Here is an 18,148-nt window from a genome sequence, read left to right on the forward strand (position 1 = left end):
CTTTCTCATCGTATCCATACCATCTGCTTAGTCCCGCTGTCATAAAATTACATGGCACAGATAAGGTGCCAGAGCGACGAAGTTGCAAGAATGACGGCAAAACGAGAGCAAATAAGCTAGCATGTCTTTAGCGCGAGATTAACAGAGCAGCCTTTAGGTGTGCACGCGCCGTTATTGTATCGGGCTATCTTCAGAGCAATTATGTCTAGCTTTAGTGTCGACGACATCGTATTATTTTCTACGGCCTTAAGTTCAACGTTCAACTTCTGCGTTGGCTGATTAAATTTGGAACGTGCATTCCTTCCCGCTGATCTGAAATATGGAGGCGAAACTTTATAAAATATAATCAACTTCCCCAAACATTCCTTACAACAGAATCAATAGTTAGGCCTCCAGGGTGTAAAGTTCGCATAGTTCGAGTGTACAGACAGTGTTCTGCAGTTGGCGTTTACTTCACGCAAAAAGCGTATTTACATGACCACAATCGCTGACGATTGAGAAATGCTTCTTCATAGAGCCAAGTTCATTATTCTCAAGCATTGCCTCTATCGCTCCCACAGATCAATGGTTGCACACTTTCCTTCAGGATGAAGTGGCAACATGGGATGGAGCATTGACAGGCCTCACCAGATATTAAAGTTTTTCTGAATCATATCTAAACGAGCACAGAGAACGGAACAGCGAGAAGACAGACATCCCGAGCGTTTCAAGTATTGCCCTAGACGAACGAGGCCAACTTCATACACTTGTGTGGTTCTTTTGTAGCATCAATATGCAGGAGTGCTCAGACTACGTATCAATGCCTTCACGCATTTTATAATTCTCGCATTGGTAGGCAAACCTCCAGACTCTATCTGTAGTATAATTCCACCTTGAGCGAGTTAGTGATCAGCTATGTGGTATCGTCTTCTTTGTGCGAGAGTACCCTTTAGCGTCCCATCTTTTTGTGCCGCTCTTCTGCACAAAGAAGTTCTAACTAAATTCACGTTTTCTTTTTCTAGCCTCTTGTTAACTAAACCAATCGCTCCTCCGCATAAGTTAATCCTACTACACAACCTATCAGAACAATTGGTGCAGTTATGTCACAAGTTTGACCCTTCTTTCATTGTCTACGGTCCTGATTTTCCGAGTCATTCTAAATATTCTTCCTAACTCCAGGCCTAATGGCGTTTCCCTTAGCCCTACCCGCGAAGAAAAGCGATTCAGAACCCGTCGAAGGTAACAGTGTGTAAGAGGTTAATCAAACGTTTATTACACATTTCGCTAGTCCCTGCTCACCCACCCCCTTTTTTTTCATTAAAGTGCAATCACTTCCGCCCCATTGCATCGACCTTTTTGTGTCCTCACGATGAGGAATGCGTACACGCGTGCGTTTCAGTTTCCAAAGGGCAGGAAGGAATAAAGAAGTATGAGACTGAAGGAGGGAAAGGAGGTAAAGCTCAGCGAGTCGGGAGCAAGCCGGGCCGGGTGGCCACGCGCAAACCAAGCAGCAGTATCCTTTTCGGTGCGGGGCGGCTTCGCTGCTTGACACCCTCGCCGTGCGGGACGCGGAGAGGCCATGCGGCGCTCATTTGCAACTGAATGCCGCCGTGCAGCTTGCTCGCTCTCCCCCCGCGTTGCAAGAACCCGAAGAAGGTGACCGCGCTTTGAACTGTGCCGCCCCGGGACGACAGCACACGCGATCGGCGACGCCGGCGGCTGCGCTCCGCTTGATGGGAGGCCCCGCGGAAGCCTCGGCGCCGTCACCCCCGCCGCCGCATAACTGCCGTGCCATGGCCGCACGCGACGCAGCGGTGGCAGTACGCAGCTCACCTCATAGTTTGGCTCGGAATCCGCCTCTCTCTTTTGCTTCTTTTCGGGGCCTCGGAGAAATAGACGTGCTTACTGCTTAGAGACTAGAAGGAAGCAGAGATGTCAGCATCGCAAGCATGCGGCCGGACTGTACGGCTACGCAGCGCTGGGGTCGAAGGTGAAGCTCGCATATTAGCTTTTATAGCGACGGCTGTGCGGGAGATATTACCTACGATAAACGACATAAACTTTTGTAGCGATAGCTACATTACGGTAGCATTTCGAGCATTCAGCGTGGCGGCGCCGCCACGCTGTCACGTGGTTGGTCACGTGATTGGACACGTGACCGAGTTCCACTCAGCCAGATGTAGCTATCGCGTCTCTCCAGGTTTAACCAGAGCTTAACTACCGCCAATTTTTTTTCTTGCCTGTGTTGGCTTTTCCTGGCTGTCCAACGCTGTTTGAGAGGATACAGTTATAGCCTTCGCCGAAAATGAAACTTATGAAGGTGCTCCAGAAGCAGGACATGGCGACGGAAAGAATGGATTCAAATCAGCCACCAAGAAGCAGTTCCAACTCGATTAAATGATAAAACAACGTTATGAAGAGCGCTGATCACTCCAAGAGAACTGAAGAGATGGTAGCTAAAAATAAAATAGGTAAGGAGAGGGTGGCATTGGCACGAAGGATGCGTCCTGCACCATCACTGTAGTGCATCGAAGCTCATGGGATAGCAAGCGATGTTGCAAGCATCCTCTCGAGTCTCCGATCGATTCACGTCCTACGTTCAAAGTACAGGGGATGTCCGGAATTGACGCCGTCTCTTTACAGTTGTGTGTCAAACAATCAAAACAATCGGGAGGTGCGGGGTTCGATCCCCAGTCGGGTACCCACAGGTGATACAATGGGTACAAGCTTTCACCTGGCCTGGTGTGTGGCTTCTTTAGGGTGAATTCCTTGGGAAATGCGTCTTTGACCACACCTTCTTGTTCATTTTGCAATTCTGACTCTCTTGTAACTGGTCTTCTTACAATTGGTTTTCTTATAATTGTATATTGCGTTCTCCAACATCTGCTTATTACTCTTTTGGGACAGTTAGCTTGTTGGCTCAGCTTCGAACATTCTACAGACCTTAAATATGCACTCACATGTCTTGTTATTTGTTGTTAATGATGAACGAACTGGAGTAGTCGCTAAGTAGCCACTTTGGCCTTTTACGTAGTGTCGCAGAGGCAAGGGAAAAGAAAAAGAAAGGAATGTCAAAATAGCACGCATTTTTACTAACTCTTTAAAGCCGCCGACCTGCTGCTGATGCTTTGGGAAGGGAGAGACTTTAGGAGGACAAGGTGCAGGAAACTAACACAAAAAATAATGACGAAAACGAAAGTGCAGGTTATGAATTCTGACAATGGAACATTTCGTATGAGCACCGCTACTACAGCCATGCGTGCATATATTGCTTTTCAAGTTCGTTTCTCACATAGTTCTTGCGTCTTACAACAGACTGGCTACGACCCAACCATCGCTGCTTTATTAATGTTCTTTTTTACCTCTATTTCAGGAATCGCCTTTCGTAAAGATCATCGCACTGGTATCAATAAACTTCCTTGTTATTACCGCCTACTTAAGTGTCCGGCAGCTTCACCGTGTGCCGGCATACTTGCGCAAAAGTTTCAGAGTTAGCAAATTCACGCTCGCCTTCACTCGGCGCTCAAACGGAGTCTAAACCGAAGGGGACGCTATGCGTATACGACCCCTGCTGCATTCGCGAGCACCCGCAACTCGTGAAGTGAGCGTGGCATTCGCCTACCTCCACGGTTCTCGGCGTTCCCGACGCTTCGCGACCCACTCTCCACACGACGCCCCGATTTCCAATTCATGGGCGCAGCGGGCCAAAGGATTTTTCCAAGTTTCGGGCTGCCGTATATAGGGCTGCGCGCGCGGGGTTCCTTTACACGCGCCGGCTCATCCGCGGAAGATCGCGTGCGCCCCGGTAGACGCAATAAACCCGCCACTGCTCTCGAGCGAATAAAAAAATACAAAAAAAAACTACTGAACACTTCCGCCAGGCCTCCGGTCGCGTCATGGCCCTCCTTATGTCGGCGCGAAGCGAGCGGCACCTTCGCACCCTGCTTTCCACGCTTATTTATTTATTTTTTAAGGGAAGCTTTGAAGTGAGAGGAGAGAATTAGCATATAATGAAGTGCGGCTTTTCCTTTGAACTCTGGCCGAATTGTTCGGGAAAGGTCTCAGCGCGGGAATAAAATGTAAGGAAATGCGTGAGAGGGGACGAGGGGTTATTCCTTATGTGTATACGTATCGATTTTGATTGCGAGGCGGCGGTAAACGCGTCCCGCTCGAAATAGCATTCCAACAGGCGGGCCGTCGGGGGCGTCGGAGAGTATAATATTGAACACTTTGGGCTGATGACAAAAGCAAATATAATCAGAAACGTTCCTAGAACCTCGGAATATAAGAATACTTTACGAAGTGCTAAGATTCGCAAGAACTGTTGCTGGGCAGACTAGTTTTACAGAGTACATGTATCTCTGACACGCACATCTTTCTTATGGACTCGGATTGCAGCAAGCGTTTGAAGTTGTTGTTGTATGAACTGCCATTTAAAGGACAGGAATGGAACCTGTTACGAATTCACCGTTACCTTTGAGCATGTTCTCACAAAGACAAAAAACTTTTTCGATGTGTCCAACTCGGTACATTTTTTTCTTAATCTTTTTTCTTTCGTACCACTGCATTACTTTCTCAAATATGCCGCTGACGCCGTTGACAGCGCAACAATTACTTCGTAGCAATTACGCGGCTTGCTGGAAGTATTTGCAAATAAGAAAACTGATGTAGCATTTATTAATTCCTCAATATAATTTATTCGTCCAGCGCAACTCTTCTTTCTTCAAAAATACCGTCTGCTCAAGAATGTAGGAGCATAAGAATACTAAACAGCGTAGCGAGACAGCATTACAACCCCTTAACGCACATATCTTCGTGCAGCGTCCGATCAATGTAATGACTTTATGTCACGGTCAACGCTCCAGATATTCTTTAATATTTTCATGATTTATTCCATTATTAAATCGGTTTCAGATCTTCAGGTTGCGATGCCATCAACTGCGTACCACGCTGCGTTTAGCATAAAGTTGAGAGAACCGGCACAATATGAACTGCCCCTTAAAAACATTGAGCTGCAGTTCAAAGGTCGACAAAGTAGAATACGCCGAAATCTCACAAATACACGTACCAACGCCTTGCAAGCCAAATTTTAGGATAAATATTCTTAACGCAAAACAAGCGCAAAGTAAATTCTATTTTTCATGAGGAAACTTCCTTTGGAGATTCCTTCATCACATCCAAGCTTCTTGATGCGGTAAGACTGAGTCGGCCCTCGCGTGCAGCTTATCCGCTTCTGTGTGTTCAGAAAAATCAGCAAAAATGTCTTCGAGGCAAGAGCAGCAGCTCATGAGCATCATGTATCAGTCATCTTCCCTTCACCATTTTCATTTTTCTCAAATTCTCTTTCTTTTTTTTCAGGCAGTTCACCAAACAGTTCGAGGCCACGGGGATTGCGCTGCCTCCACGCTCACGTGGTGCTTGGAGTACGCGCACCCCAGGTCGGGACTCCGACCCGCGACGAGACGGATTCCGACTCTCCCGTGGCCGCACGTCGTCGCCCCACTCAGCCGCCTCGCTCCAGCGCCTCCACGTGGCAGCCAAACGCGACACGCGAGTCGTGACGAGACGCGATGAAACCGCTGCACACACGAACCCGCATTCGGCCGCGCGTCTCGTCTTGGCTTGTATCTCGGTCTCCGACTAACACACCCCTGGGCTCAACTACTCGCCGCCTCTAGTATACTCACAGACAAAAAACAGAGCCGGGGAGACTAAGGAAAAATTGTCGGCGCTTGCAGCCTAACTTACACCCCCCCCCCCTCACTTTTTCCTCCCCGCTTCGCGTCGTTCTTGCGGTTACAGCGCTGAAGCGCATACAGCGAAGCGAGCCAATGTTACGCATAGGTAGTCTCTGGAAACAAAGGAAATGGGTGTCTAGAGCACCACCCCCTTCTTCTGGAGCCTTTCCGAGTCCGTCGGAAGGAGAGCTTGCTGTGTCATTCTGTTCGCGCACTAGGAGGCAGTATTTGTCGCAGAAACTACCCTCTGTATGGAAGCTCTTTGTCCTCCGGCGGAGCGGGCTGTCGACACTTCTCTCATTCGAAGTTATATAAAGCACTGTTTAGCGGAGGAGCGAAAACAAAATATAAAGAAAATGAGAAAAGCACGGAGCATGAAGACAGAAGCGGATGTTCCTTCCTAGACCCGTCGAATAAATTTAACAAGCGACCTTTGTTGCCGCTGTTAACGTCCCTGTTCTGCGTGGAAAGAAGTAAAGTGGCGAACGCGCACTTCCTGCATGCCTGACAAGTAAGCGCAACCAATACAGCGCAGCTGAGATTGAGGTGCTACAGTTGGACGGATTATACACTAGGGGTTATTCTGGTCCATGCCATATAGACGACACGACATGCCTGTTCGTGAGCCTGCGATATAGCCTTTATCGTGAGCCGATAAGAGCTGCATGTGGGCGACAAAGCCTAGCTTGAAGTATTCCAATTGGGGTTAACGTGTATAGCTCCGCAGAATTATAAAGCAAGCGCGTAATTCATGCGAACACCGCTGCTTCCTAAAGCCCGGTGATTGCGGTATATGTCTGTTCGCGGGGGAGCTATATGCGCTGTAACGTTTCCACACCCGTAGCTCCCTGTCAGCACCCGTAACGCCGACTTCCTTTGAGTGTTTGCGGCACCGCTGCAGGCATCCGACGGCGCACGCTGGGACTAGATTTAGAAACTAACCATTAATTCTCACCAGGTGCCATGGCGTCGCGTACCCACCTCTCCTTTCTTTTAGGGGAAAAAAATAAGAGTAATAAAAGTCTGGCACATTCCAAGGTACCAGTACGCCTGCAGTGTACCGTTGCTGTTGCTCTCGCAATTGCAGGCCCCACACACATTCAAGATGCGCAGCGCCTCTGCGCAGCAAATATAGCTCGCAAGACGAGAACACTGCGGTTTATTGCCAAGGAACAAAGCTAGCTTGAAGCAAACACTCACCGGTGTGGTTCTGGCTGCTAGAACTGAGCTCGCATTGAATGGTTTGTCCAGTTATTTTAAATTCAACAAATTTTTTATATATTTTCTTAAATGCAGGTTGCAGTCATGACAAGGTAACGGCAGGGAACAAAGTGAGTATGTAGAATGCGGTCCACAATTAATAGTAATGTGCTATGACAGGCAGAAAAGCGCCTACATATTGTATTGAGTCAATACCTCAACAGAGTGCTGCGATGCGTTAATCTCGGATGTCCTCGCCGGCTCTTCCTTTTTGACATCATAGTTAGGTTTACTTTGTATCCTCCGACTGCCAGGTTCTGCCACGGTATTTCGCTAGCCGCTTTGTTGTGAGCAAGACACGTTGTTTGCATTTTTGATTTATTAATCCCAATATAGAGTTTCATGTTTGTATTTCTGACACCGTTCCCGGCGATCGTCTTCACGTGCGCACATTCCAGGAAAAATGCCCGCTTCGTCACACTTCATTAGCCGTCGCCAATTACAGCTTCCTTTAGTTGCATTCGAGCCAAAATAAAAGAGTTCTCCTGCAGATTAGCTCACCTGTTCGAGCCTGAGAACACTCCTGCTTATTGTTGTAGGGGCAAGGTAATGTCAAGCTTCCCGAATCCACTTCACGTTGTAACGTTGAACACTAAAGGCTGATTTCAGACTACATCAGTACTACAGCTTTAGTCTGGCTAACGTACTTGTAGTCATAGAGTTGGGTCTTCGACCCCCTTGTGTATTTGTGCTCGGCTGCTGACCCGAAAGACGCGGGTTCGATCCCGGCCGCGGCGGTCGAATTTCGATGAAGGCGAAATTCTATAGAGACCCGTGTACTGTGCGATGTCAGTACACGTTGAAGAACCCCAGGTGGTCGAAATTTCCCGAGCCCTTCACTACGGCGCCCCTCATAGCCTGAGTCGCTTTGGGACGTTAAACCCCCAAAAACCAAACCAAACCTTCCAGTGTAGTGAAAAACAACTTGTGCCATTGCACTCTTTGCCCAAAGCTGTCCATGCCCCATTAAAATTCGTTATCGTCATGAACCACAGAGTAACGCGGCCTCAGCTCTGCGTGCGACGAGGGCACTTTCAAAATTTCCCAGAAACATTGTCCATAGGCTTCTTGTGAAAATCTGATGTGTGTATGTTTGTGCTTGTGACTTTTGTGTGTGTATGACACTTCATTATTTTACCTTATTGTCTTATCTCCATCATCTTAAGTTTCCTGCTAGTTATACCAGTCTAATATACCTCCAGTTTGTATTATAATGTGCGTCTTCGAACTCTTTCTCCATTTATGCCAGTGACTTTGTCACATTTTTACAAAGCGCATTTGCCTTCAAGCAAGACGAGGTACAGTCGTGAGCAGTATGGGATGCAACAAAGTTCGAACATTCATTTATTGATTACTCTGTGATTGTGTGTGATAAGAATGGTTTTTTCTATATTATCAATTTGCTCTTGGCGTACAATATGTAAGTCATTGTCAGATTCGGTAGAAAAAATCCTGGAAATCTTAGTGGAAAAAGTTTGTTCCCTGTCATACTGCTCACGAGTCACGACTGCACGGACTATACGTACATATGCTGAGAAGAGTCCCTGAAATTGCGATGAGGGTGGAGGCAAGAGCATATGCTGCAAATAAATAGCATAATAAACTCTGACTCGTCTCCAACCAAAACCTTTTTTTTTTCATTTTAAACCCAACGTTTCGAAGTCGACTTGGCTCTTTCTTCAGTGGTGACTGGGGGCTGTGGCTAGCCATGGGAGCATGGGTGCATGGGGAGCAGTAAGGGGCCGAAAGAAGGAAAGCCGGGATGTGAAGGGTGCTTGAGGGGGAGAGGACTTTGACACTATAGGGTATAAGGCTGTCAGTCATGTTGCCTGGCTGTGCGATGAGGGTCGATGGCACCTTTTCGTCTTCTGTGCACTGCAGAGCGAAGTCCGTGTGCGGTTGTGCGGTTGACGTTGTTTGGGGTAGTTTGAACTTGTCAAAATTCGAGTAATAGTTTTTTTTTGTAATTTGTCAAGGTAAATGTCCTCTACCCTTCCCGCACCACTCACATCACCGCTTTCCTTCTTTCGACCCGTCACTACACCACCGTGCATCTTAAAAACGGTGGCCACAGCCCCAGTCACCCCCGAAGAAGTAGCCGCTCCGGCTTCGAAACGTTCGGTTTAAATTTTTTTTTTAAATTAGGTTCGAGACGTGTCAGAGTTTATTTAAAGTCATCAACCCAACCACGCAGGCAATTGTGTCGAAATGATTAGTCTTCAGTTATTCCGAATAAATAGTACCCCGAAAAAAGGGAGAGGAGGAGGGGTGATTTTCATCAAAGCCTAATTATTATTGCATTACTTTGGGCGAAATTTTGTTGAGACCCACCTTTTCTACATGCGTTACGGAGACCTCACATATGAGATAAAGGTGCCGAAGACAGCCCTCGCTTACATTGTTGTTGTCCTCAAGGAAAAAATGGCGGCACATATCCACTTTGGGAGACTGGCGACATATGAAACAAAAAAAAACAGATTTCGCTTTCTTCGTCCGTTCTTTGAGGAGTGCCTTCGGTTCTTAACGATGTACTAACCGACCCAGCGACGTGCTAACGCACTTTCCTGCTGGCAACACCAAAATTTTAAATCGCTGAGCTCGCCCCGGATACGGACTAGCGATCCATTCTCTTCAGAGGGTGGGCAAACTGAGCTAACCTGCGCACAATGGGGTTCATACATAGCGCATTGTAGTTGGTCTAATGGCGACTGAAACTGGTATCTCGCTTCTCCCCGCTCGCAGAGTCGGACGCAGGACTATTCAGCTGCTGTTGCGAAGGGGTTTTTCTCTCTGGCTACCGCATGCAACACCATTTTTTAGAGTAGCCACACGTGCCATGAGAGAGGCGGTTTGAGGCGTAACGGTGAAACAGCCCCTTTGTGCGACGCTTGTCGCTTGGCGTATGTATACCATATCAGTGACAACACTGCGCCGCAAAGAGCTGTTGTCAGTGCAGTGACAACTGCTACCACTGAACCTTTCAATCGGGAGTCGTAGGACCGAAGCAGATATTTAGGCTGAATTGGTTTGTAGTAAAAAAATAGCAGTGAAACAAACGTAGGAGGAGGAGGATGAGGTAAACAGTAACACGGAGAACATTCCAAAACAGCAGAATAAGGTATATAGTCTATTGTGAGCATGCAGTGTGAGCTGCCTTTCTGGCTATCCATGGCATTCGCATTGTTGCGATTCCAATGCGATTCCAAGCATTCCAATGCGTGGAAATCCTTACATTAGCACATTATCTGCGGGCTGTAAACTGAGTTCTCAAAAATAAGCACCGGTAATCAACCAGTGAAGACGTAATGTGCCAAATAAGCCACCTTATTTACTTCACCGCTTCCATACACTTCCCCGATCACAACTTCGCGTAAGCAGAGAGACGTCTCTCTTTTTTAAGTACTTTTTAATTACGAAACGATACGTACTACCGTTCGACGCTCACCGCCCCTTTCGTGTCGGGGCAGGACAAACCTCTCCATTTTTGTCGGCCATGCCCGCGTCAATCTGTGCAGCAACCCGCCTGTCCACCCCTCCCTCCCACTTGCTGCTATAAAGCCGCGTGCTATAAAACTGGAAAACGCATCAGCTACGCAGCTTCTGCTGCTGTGCCGTTGGTCGCCGGTGGCGCCGCTGCTTCGCTCGTTCTGCACACGAGGGAAGGAGGGAGGGGAGGGAATCGCACGAGGTGTCGCCGCCGGCGTCTCCCGGGGTGCTGCCGCCTTTGCCGCTGCACGAATAATCGCTCCGGTGGCGCCAACCCTCGGGCGCACACCATTACGAGCGAAATTGCGGCTCCGTTCGGCCGCCGCCGAAACGACGAGAGACTCTCTCGAGCTGTCATCAGGTATCGCGGCAGGCACCGAGTTCCCGTCGCACTGCTTTCTTTTTGTCTTCCCTCGTTCGCCGCCTTCGTCTTTCTGCTGTTCGCTGCCGCCGCAAACAGAGGCTGGCTGCGAGCGTGCATGCGAGCACGCTCGTCACGTCTCGAAACTGGACGACGATCGCTCCGCATTCGGCACCACAGACGCAGTACACCCCCCACCCCACCCCCCAAACCTCCTTCGCTCGCTCTGTTCTCTGGCTCCTTTGTTTCCGCTGCGTGGACTTCCAGTGTCTTTCGATCGACGCCTCCTCCTCGCCAGCCATGCAGCTCTTCTGGCCGCTGTGCGTCTGTGTGTGCGCATTCGTGCAGCCCGGTCAGGGTGCGCTGCTTGGTGTCCCGTCGGGGCTATTGCATCGAGGCCGACGGTAAATTGGCGAAACGTGTTTTGAAGACGCTGAGACGATCGCGAATGTTGCATGGATACGCACTTAGGATCTCGAATTGTTGCCCCGGGAGGGTTGTTGACGACCGCATGAGCGCTCGGCCCGGTCGGTCGGGGACGCGACGCAAGGTCACGCGTATGCGAAGTCTTTTTCTCCGGCATTCGTGGAACAAAGCTGCTCTCTCTCTCTCTCTCTGCACCTTTGCTGCTGTGCACCTTTGCGTCGTCTTCATTTTATAGTAGTGTATGTGCGGTTATTTTTCTTTCCTTTGCCGCTAGAAGATGGGAAAACATTTCATACCGGAAATTGATCGCGTTATTTTTAAACTGGCACCTTGTCCGTGGGTTTGATTTTCTGGAACGCTGGCAACGGAGTTTTCGTCCCACAACAAATGCGAAACCATTGCATCACTGTATATTTATTCATTGGTACATATTATCAGTCCAACCGGGACCAAGATGGAGTCATAAAAGAAGTGAACTAAAAAATGGGCACATCTGCCACAAGCTATCAAATTCTGTAACCTGCATCTTGCTTTATTTTGTTCCTTTCTTCTTGTCTTCAGGCATATCCTTTCTCGCAGTCACTGCACCTACCGCTTCTGCAGCGTCCCTTAACACCTCAGCGTACTAAACTAAGGAACGAATAGGCCACTCAAGGTAAGCACTACAGTGTAACCTATAATGGAAAAAAACATTTAGGCCACTTTTCCACAGCGCTAACTCTTAATGCGAAGGGTCCTAGGAATAATGTAGTCGGCTTACAGAGAACAGGATAAGGGGAGAGTGAGGGAGCAAGCATAGCTGTAGCTGTAGCGAAGAGAGAAGAGTGCGCATGCCAGTGCCTTAAGCAATGTGTTACCATCTACGTCTTTGGATGGAACGCACGGTCGCAATAAAACGCCGCTAGACGCCTCAAAACGCCTCTCAGGAAGACATTCTGAAATTCATGAAGTCCTCCCTAACCGGTGTCAATCGCACTTCGTCAGCTGTTCTCGTGGGCGACTTCAACGTCGACGCCATAAAGCACAAGCAACTTGTCGTCGACTTCGCACCAGCGGACTTCACTCTCCAAATTAGGGGTACGGGAAAATTGCAAAGTCCGAATACGAATAGGCCCCGCCGCCGTGGCTCAGTGGTTAAGGCGCTCGACTACTGATCCGGAGTTCCCTGGTTCGAACCCGACCGCGGCGGCTGCGTTTATATGGAGGAAAAACGCTAAGGCGCCCGTGTGCTGTGCGATGTCAGTGCACGTTAAAGATCCCCAGGTGGTCGAAATTATTCCGGAGCCCTCCACTACGGCACCTATTCTTCCTTTCTTCTTTCACTCCCTCCTTTACCCCTTCCCTTACGGCGCGGTTCGGGTGTCCAACGATATATGAGAAAGATACTGCGCCATTTCCTTTCCCCCCAAAAAACCAATTATTATTAATATTATACGGATAGCATATATTTGTTATTCCGCTTATATTCGATTCCAGAAATGGCTATTCGACAATTTCCGAATATGGGGAGCAACCAAACACCGCCGACTTCTTTAAATTCTGTTGTGGCAAAACCACAATATCTGTGCAAATTATCCCAAGATTCAGTCTAAAGTGTCAGGAAAGCAGTAAAAGGCGTCCCCTTCGCTTTCTTTTTCCTCGTTTATCGCGTGGACCGATCACAAACGGACGTTGCTAAAGGTTTGGACCTCAAGCGACATACGCAACGGGACTTTCCCACATGCGACCCTTGATGAAAATAAGATGGCCCACCGCCTGCTTCAAGAAATCACACAGCGAGCGCACGTGGTTTTGTAGCAGCAACACCGGTCACACGCAGCAGCCTCAAGGCAGCCTATCGTTCCCTGGCACTGCTGCGAATAAATCACCCACTGCTTCCCTCGTGCCGGCCTCAGACTGGTTAACGCAACAAATTGGGGATCCGGACGTGATGAAACTTCTGCGTCTGGGAGGTGATGCGAGCAGTAGTGAACTGGCTGTTTTCTTGGCCTAGCCACAACTGAGGATCATCCGCCCAGAACTGGGGAACGCGAAGGGAGAGCGTAGCAACATCGCGAGAGAGGTCATCACTGGGAAGGGCGGAGGCGTTGCCGTCGGGGTTGTCCATGCTGCGTGTGGTCTGTAGTTCCTTGTCACAGTACACCCAGCGCACCCCAGTTCACCTATGAGACCCTCCTGGACGAATACCCTTCGCTGCTCCGTCCTTCCAAATTCTTACAGCCCGTCGTCACCACTGACACCATCGCCAGAACCTTCATTGCTAGCGGGGTGCCCCGGTACGGAGTTCCCTCTATTGCCACCACCAACCGTGACCCCAGTTTGAATCTTCCCTTCTTATGTACCTTATGACTCTGCTTGTAACTTCCAGAATTCGCCCCACCGCTTACTATACCTTCGCCAACGGCATGATTGAACAGTTCTATCGTTCGCTAAGACATTCCTCGAAGCACAACTAGATACTACTCTTTGGACTGCATCCGCGAATTTTGCCTTAATCTCGGAGCTCAGCAGCCTCGTTCATGTTCGCACGTTCAGTCTGAGCTTGCGACTTGTACTCACGTCTTTTTTTTAAGCGAAATTTATTGCCCCAGGGCATCAATGATGGGTGTAGGTGTGATGAATGATGTAGTATAGATTAAATGAATGGAAAAAGGTTAGCTGATTTGATGAAGTCCAGTATAGAACGATGGTGCGGTACCTGCGTCCAGGCAATGTATGAAGCAGGGTTGCTTGGTGAAAGACTTGCTACCATCAGATGCCGGATCTTTGTAGGCTTGAGAGCTGGGTACCCACGTCTTTGTTCGACGAGTCTTCGTCCGCAAACTGCTGCACGCCCCTACGACGGCACGTTCCGTGTAGCCGATCGCCATGTTAAGTTCTTCATCGTCAAGCTTAATGGACGCCCTAACTCCATTTCTATCGACCGCCTGAAGCCAGCCTTTACAGAGGACGTTCTCCTCAGTACACCTACCTGTGTGGTTTCTATGCCCCAACAAGCCGGCTGCCCATCTACGCCATCTTCCTCTGCCACTCGTCAGGACTCAAGAGCGACACCTCTCGTTCCGGCTCTCAACTCCACCGAGCTCCTTCACTAGCACGGAGGCCTGCTCTATACCAGCAGCACCCACCGGCCGCCGATGACGACGACACCCAGGAGCATCCGAGTTGGGCATCTGGATCGCGATGGTGACGCGCGCTATTCTGTTCTGGCTGGCTCAAGGCAGCCTTTCGTTCCCTGGCACTACCACAAATAAATCAGATTTTGCTTGCACCGACCCGGCCTCAGTCTGTTTGACGCGATTCTTGTCGCACACACCTAATGGCATTCGTGCTGTCGCCTTCACAACTGTTCTAGCGTGAGCTCCACCATCTTGTTTTGGCCTGCTGTGGTATAACACAAAGCCCCCTTGCGGAATTTCACATCGGGCTCCCGAAAGCGGTGGAGTCTAGTTTTCACCAGCAGGGGCAAGCGACCGTGTAAAAATCCAGATTATTACTTAGTGGAGTGTAGCCCGTGCACCTCTGACGTGCGCATAACTCGAGGGAAGAGAGCGAAAGAAGTGCCCCTGACTATAGGTCAGTAAATAAACAGCCTGGCCGCGTGGTTTCGGTTTCTGCGCTTCGCCGCCAGACGGCGGTGACGGTGGCTATCAGCCGCACATTCGTCAACCACTTGAAGTCACTTTTCTTATTCACTTTAGAAGCAGCCTCGCCGTTCCGACAGCAGCGCGCGTTCCCCTAGCTTAAGTCTGCGTTGTTCTCACATCACGCCGAAACCGGCGGCTGCGTTTTTATGGAGGAAAAACGCTAAGGCGCCCGTGTGCTGTGCGATGTCAGCGAACGTTAAAGATCCCCAGGTGGTCGAAATTATTCCGGAGCCCTCCACTACGGCACCCCTTCCTTCCTTTCTACTTTCACTCCCTCCTTTATCCCTTCCCTTACGGCGCGCTTCAGGTGTCCAACGATGTATGAGACAGATACTGCGCCATTTCCTTTCCCCCACCCAAAAAAAAAACAATTATTATTATTATTTTTATTAAACTGAGCGCTCGTCACTGGCTCTTCGTTTTTTGTACAATGGATTCTCATCACATGGCTTTACTGCATTTTCGGCATTTTTTTTGACCGCGGGGTGAAAGGCATTTGCTAACTCGGCTTTCTGATAATTCGGGCATTCTTCCTCGTCACTTAAGTGAAAAGAAATGAAGTTTTACAAACCATCATGTAAGGTTTAGCTGCCAATCATATGTCAATTCATGGATTTCATTTTGATACTCATCTCGCTTGATCACATTACAGTCTGTACACTGTTATGCTGTCTAATCAAGCAGTGTATATTTCTGTGCACATCATGATTTTGTTTTCTTGTTTTAATGGTGCTGAGTAAGTCTAGTTTTGCTTAATTTCGGTTGCAATTAGCGTGCACTATATTGTAAAAGATAAGGACAAAATTTGCCTATTTGCCTTTCTCGGAATTTTTTTTCTATGCTGGACAGATATGCAATATTCGATGCGATATTTGAAGGTGTTTTTTTTTTCATATTCGTTATCGATTAATTCAAGAGAATTTAAATACTCTCACAACCCGTACTGAAAACCAACCCAACGCTGTCGACATGATCACCAAGCACGTGCCGTACTCTGGTGTTCACCAATGGCGTTGAACCGATTAAGCAATACGCCCGCTTTTCCCTGGCCCCAAATGTAGATGCAGTCAGGACCCAACAAACGGGAGCTGCTTAGAGCAAATAAACGAGATGTGGCCACACGCGAGATTACGGGTTCTCGTCATTTAACACTTAACTACGAATCCAAACCATTCACATAAAAAAGAGCAACCATCAATCTTAGCATGTTGCAAATGACAGCGCTAGCTTCTAGTACATCTCCCTCAACCATTTATTACCAACGCCAGCGCTGGCATTCGCAGCATGCATACCCAAAATTTCGGCACAAAAGTATTTTTGAACGGGAAACGGTTTATGAACGCAATTTTTACATATATTGTAAGATTTCACTAGAAGAATCAATATATCCGCAGATCTCTCGTCGCAGGCTTGCATTTTTTTTTTTTTGCTATTAACTTTTTTGCTATTCGAGCGATGGGAACACTACAAAACAAAGATTTTGCTAAATATCGGAGAATGCACCATTATCTTCATTATTTTCATATTAGTCTCTTAAAGTTTTCCAATATTCCAAATTTTTGTCCAAGAATGTTGGATAATGTTTAAGATGATTTCTGGTTGTTTCCACATGTCCTTCACTGATGTGGCTCGCAAAAAGGCTCTGCCGCGCTCATGGAGAGCATATTAATCCTTTTCCAGTATCAGGTGCTTCTTCTGTGTTCATTACTCCGTAAGGATAGTCGAGTAAGAACAGTAATAGAAACACAATCTGAGACCTTGTGTATTTTTCAAGGACGACGACCCCTTGATTGTAGCCGCTCCAAGGCCTGAAGCGGGCCTGAGACGCCCGTGTTGTCCAAGTCCTTCTTCGTCCTTGTTTTTTGCGCTTGTACGTGATTGCAATGCACCAGCTCGCCCAAATGTCTGTGCTGCTTAGAAGATGGCGTATTCCCAAAAATCCCCTATAGCTCTAGCCCACCTGGGCAAAGGGGCCTTTGGATGCGGCACACTGGAATAATTTGCGCGAAAACTTATCTCCCCTCGTAAAAATGCACATTGGGTTTTGATTGAATGCCTATTTAGTCCTTGTAGAGTCTTAAATATTTCAATAAAAATAAATTTTATTCAGCTCATTCATTAAGATGCCAGAACGTTCTCTACTGATATAACTAAACAGGAAACCAAGTGCCTACAGGTCAACTGAGCCGCATTTCAATTTTTGTCAACAGGAAGCCATCTGCCTTTGAGTCAACTGAAAATCAGTTAATTTCTTCTAGGCAATAATTGCCCTACAGCTTAATTCTCTTGGAACGTTCATTAGAAAAGCCAGTCATTAGTGTTAGAGAGAGAACAATTCTGCGGTATTTAATGAACATTTTCTTGCATTAAAACATTTTTATAACACGAAAAAAAAAACACTGCTCAGAAAAGTTGAAGCCTAAGTACCTCGTCGACTTCAAGTAGTACCGTATTATACTATTTTTTTCTTTTTTCGTGCACTAAGGACTAATTTCAAGTACGATAAGTTTGTACATATCCATAAAATCTGGACAAGCAAACTTTTCAACGTTTGGCTGTTATGATCGCAATTCTTTTGCATATCGTAAGACTGCACTATAGCGAGAATATTCTGCTATTTATTGTCAGAAACATACCCCGTTGATTTTTTTACGGCAGTCTTGAATACTCGGGGCGAGTATAGACAAACTTTAAAAGCAAGATTTTGCTACGCATCGGATGATGCGCTCCGGAAGCGGGCAGAGTCAGGGAGGGAACAAACGCGGGTTAATGACATCCTAGTCGAAATCAAGAGGAAGAACTGCGCTTGGCATCTGTTGCGGAGGCAAGATAGCCGCTGGCCCTTGAGGGTAACGGAGTGGATTCCAAGAGAGGGCAAGCATAGCAGGTGGCGGCAGAAAGTCAGGTGGGCTGATGAGATTAAGAAGTTTGCATGCATAGGGTGGATGCGGCTGGCGAAGGGCAGGGTTAATTGGAAAGACATGGCAGAGGCCTCCGCCCTGCAGTGGGCGTAGTCAGGCTGATTATTATTATTATTATTATTATTATTATTATTATTATTATTATTATTATTATTATTATTATTATTATTATTATTATTATTATTATTATTATTATTATTATTATTATTATTATTATTAGACCATCCCCATCAATACGTTCATAACAGCATCTGACAATGTCCCACAGCTACCTCACAATTTCAAAAGATGCCCAAGAAAGCTAGACTAGATTAAACCTCTTTGTGTGTG

This window comes from Amblyomma americanum, chromosome 3 (assembly GCF_052857255.1).
Source record: "Amblyomma americanum isolate KBUSLIRL-KWMA chromosome 3, ASM5285725v1, whole genome shotgun sequence".
NCBI lineage: Eukaryota > Metazoa > Arthropoda > Arachnida > Ixodida > Ixodidae > Amblyomma > Amblyomma americanum.